Raw genomic sequence first — 4,562 nt, 5'->3', positions numbered from 1 at the left:
ACAGAAACTTGTTTAGCGCAGCCAAGCACCTCATCAACTTTTAGACTTCGTGGATGTTTCTCGGTGGGCACATCTCTTGAATGGCTTCAATTTAAGAAGGGTTTGCCTCTATTCCCCTTTGTGATACTAGGAAGCCCAAGAACTTTCCAAAGGTCACTCCAAATGCACACTTGGTAGGGTTTAACCTCATCTAGTTTTGCTGCAGAACACCAAAGGCTTCCCTCAGGTCCAGCACATGATTTGTGCCTTTTGCACTTTTGACCAGTATGTCATCAACGTAGACTTCCATGTTTCTTCCAATCTCGCTTCGGAACATAGTGTTGACCATTCTCTAGTATGTGGCTCCTGCATTCTTGAGGCTAAAGAGCATTGCAGTGTAGCAATAGTTGCCTTGAGTGGTGAGAAACACTGTTTTCTCCTCATCTTCAGCTTTCATCTTTATCTGATTGTAGCCAAAGTATTCGTCCATGAAGGTCAGAATCTCATGGCCTGCTGTTGAGTCTATGAGGGAGTCGATCCTGGGCAAGGGATAACAGTCCTTGGGACAGGCTTTGTTCAGATCAGTGTAGTTTATGCAAATCCTCCACCTCCTGTTGGACTTTGGGACCATAACAACATTAGCCAACCAGGTTGGGTATTTTACTTCTCTCACGAACCCCGCGGCTAAGAGCTTGCCGACTTCTTCATTGATGATTGTGTTCCACTCGGCTACAAAGCTCCTGCACTTCTGTTGAAAAGGCTTGAAGCTAGGATTAACGTCTAGACTATGCTCAGCAACGTCCCTTGGGAGGCCTGGTACATCAGAAGCCTTCCACACGAAGATATTAGAGTTTTCACCGAGGAAGTTCAGGATTTCATCACGATGTTGGGAGCTCAGCAATGCTCCGAGCTGGATAGTCTTTGTTGGCTCAGCCTCTATTAGTGGGATTGTGAGTAGCTATTCCACAGGCTCGGCTCGATTCAGAAGGCTTTCATCATGGTAGTCAATGATTTCTACCATGCATGCTAGGCCAGAGCATAGTTTCTTGACAGACTTTATAAAGTTGGTATAGCACTCTCGAGATTCCTTCTGGCCGGACCTACATTCCCCGATTCCGTTGTTGGTGGAAAACTTAACCTTCATATGCTTAATGGACACAACTGCTCTAAGGCCATTAAGACCAGGTCGGCCAAGGATCGCATTGTATGGTGAGGCTATCTTGGTGACCATGAATGTGACCATGGTGGTAGCCGTTCAAGCTCCCTGACCGATGGTTATTGACAGGTCTACTACTCCTTCTAGCTCTGTAGGTGTGCCTGAAAATCCATACAAAGGCTCAGAGTGGGCTTTAAGGATCCGGTGCCAAGCCCTAATTTCATAAAGGCTTCATAAGACATAAGATCAACGGATGCTCCCGTTTCTACCAGCACCCTGTGGAAGGGGTGGTTGGCCACCACCAACTGGATTATGACGCATCGTTATAGGGCCAGTTCAGTTCTTCCAGATCGTTGTCTGAGAATGTGATGGGAGGATCTGTCTTAAGGGTCTTGACAGGCTATTTTTTTATGCACACGAACTCTGTATGAGCTTTAGCGTTTCTTATTGATTCCGCAGTGGGTCCTCCCATGATAGTTAGGATGGCCCGACCCACAGGTTGGTTGTCGTATGTGTTAGCTTGGTCCGTGCCTGGCTCCTTGGGTGGCTCGGCCCGGCCTCATCTCTCCTTGGCTTAGGCTAGTTTCCACCATATTTCTGCTTCAAGTACTTGTTAAAGTATCCTGCCTTAATGAGCTCATCAATCTCCCTTTTCAAGGACTTGCAATCTTTAGTGTCATGCCCATGGTCCTGGTGGTATTGACAGTACCAGTCGGGGTTCCTCTCCTTTGGCTTAGCTGTCATCGGTCTGGGCCAGTGGAAGTATTTCTAGTCCTAGATCTCCAAAAGCAAATTTGTTCCTGAACGATCGAGCTCGTATAATTCGGGCTCGGCTGTGTCAAGTGGCTGATCTGTCCTATTCTTCTTCGGCTCGTGGGAATCATCCCTAGGCCTTGCTGGTCTCTTCTTTTCTTTCTCTGGTAGCTCATTCCTGTCAACTATCCCCCTGGTAGCTAAGACCTCTTCCATGTTGGCATACTGGTTACACCTTAGTAGCTTGGACATTGTGTCTAGTAGGTCGAGGGCCAGAGATCGGACCAGATTAGGGTATGCCAATCCGTCTAGTAGATTTTTCACTTCCAGTGTTGCCTTAGTAAATCAGGCGAGGAAATCCCGTATAGTCTCCCTGGACCTTTGTCGTATGTTCATCGCATTCTGTGAGGTCTGCTTCTGCTTCATGCTAGCTTGAAAAAGGGTGAGGAACGCCCTCATCAGTTCTTCATAGCTGTGGATGGACCAGGGCCTCAAGTTCGACATCCACACCAGTGCCACACGCTTCAGTGAAGCTGCAAAAGCTCGGCAGAGAGTTGCGTCCGATCTCCTATGGATTGTCATGGTTGAACTATAGCATAGGAGGTGATCGTAGGGATCTGTGGTGCCGTCGTATGTGTTAAAGACTGGTACCATAAAATTTGGGGGCAACTCGGCTTCTATCAACTCATCGGATAGTGCATTATGAGCTGGGGTCACCGTTATGTTAATCGAGTGCCTCTACCTCTGCATTCCTTCTATCCGCTCAGTAAGAAGCTGAATGCACCATTCCAGGTCATCCCTTCTCTCCTCGGCTTGGTGGCCTAAGGAGTGGTGTTAGCGTTTAGCTCGCCTGGGGCTTCTTCCACGATCCTGACATCTTTTAGGTCGGTACTCTCAATGTTGACGCACACCCCTAGCTGGTCTGGGTGACGAGTTCTGGCGTCCTGCCCTGGGAGGAGATCTATGGGCATCAAGTCTCTCAGGGCTCTGGTCTAAAGTTGAACTTCATGCCCTCCCATTCTGCACATGTGAAGGTCCTCGCTGACGTCTTTCAGTGGGGGATCGGGATGGTGGCACCAAGAGAACTATTCGTGACATTCTAACAGACCCCCTTCTTGCTATCGATTGAGGGGTGACACTGTTATCAGGTGTTTCATCTCGAGATCGCCTGTCCAGAGCTTGCTTGAGCAACTGAGCATAGTCCGTGCGGGGTACCGAAAGTGCCAAGCCTAACTGGCATATGAAGTCCCGCACCAGGGTGTTGGTTGCTAGCACCTGCAATTGTAGGCTTTGGATTTGTTCTTCCACAATCGGGTGTGTCATCCAGGATGAAGGTCCTCGACGAGATGGCTGAGGGTTTATGTCGCACTGCCCTCCCTCTCCGGGAGTAACCAATGCATCGGCCTGAGCTTGTGAAGGTCTCGGTAAGGCCCCTCTATTGGTGGGGTATTCTCCTGATTTGCCATTGAAGGTGTGGGAGGTTCCTCTACTTGTTCGGGTAGCAAACCACGAGATGATCTTGCTCGTGTATTCGTGGAGGAGATGACCTTCTCACTTCTTAGTTGAATTGATTCAAGTAGATTATCGTATTATATTCCCACAAACGGCGCCAATCTGAAGCGGTAAAAATTAATCAGCCGATCTTCTTCGCAGCTCCTGATGCTCTAGTCGATTTGCACAGAAGAGAAGATAGGGGAGAGCTGGGCTGACCTGATGGGGGACTCTCCTATGCCTAAGTCAGATCTTTCCACAACAGATACTCAAGAGAGTTTTCAGTAAAGTGATAGATCCCCCATGATGGAGACTTACCTTAGTATTTATAGGCTGCTGATGGAGGGAGAAAGATGAACGTTTGTGGAGAGTCCTGCTAGGCGTAGAGACCTTAAGGAGAATGGCTCTACGATTATGGGAATATTCTGAATTCCAGGGCATATTCAAAAAATGTTCCTCTCTTATCCAGAAGGCACAAGCCATGAGAGGTTTGGACACCTTGGCGATGTGAGTGGATTGACTCTAACCCCTATAATTAGGGGTCGCATCCCTTGAATGTAGGAGTGGGCGTGTGTACGTTTCTGGACGCCTTATTTGATTGTGCCAAGCCGAGGTAGCAGGTCAGCCTGTATAGACTGAGGTGGCAGGTCGGTTTGAAGAGAGGTCGAGATAGCAGATCGGCCTGTATAGAGACTGAGGTGGTAGGTCAGCCTGTATAAAGACTGAGGTGACAGGTTGACCTGAGGAGAGATTGAGGTGGCAGGTCGACCTTTGGAGAAACCAAGGTTACAGGTCGGCCTTTGGAGAAACCGAGATTGCAGGTCAACATACTCGTTTCAGCCGTGTTGAGGATGAGGACATATTTGGCCTCATCAACTAGAATGTTGGATTTGTTCTAAGACGGTGCACCTCTTACTTTTCTTCTGTTGAAAAAAAAAAAAAAATCCTATGAGAACAGTACAAACCTCCAATCTAATAACTCCGAATTTTGACTTCATCTTGGAATTTGATGTAGTGAAAAAATCATTCTAGATGGGAAGAGTCTACCTTGGTCCCAACTTGTCCATGACACCTGGCCCAGATGGGGTTGTAAGTTGTGTCGTCGTCGGCCAGCGGTTTTTAAGGCAGCGGTTTTCTCATAGTGCACCGGTTTTAAAAACTGGTGACACCGCCATCCATTTTC

This window comes from Macadamia integrifolia, chromosome 7 (genome assembly GCF_013358625.1).
Source record: "Macadamia integrifolia cultivar HAES 741 chromosome 7, SCU_Mint_v3, whole genome shotgun sequence".
In the NCBI taxonomy this organism is placed as follows: Eukaryota; Viridiplantae; Streptophyta; class Magnoliopsida; order Proteales; family Proteaceae; genus Macadamia; species Macadamia integrifolia.
This window is presented reverse-complemented; position numbering follows the sequence as displayed.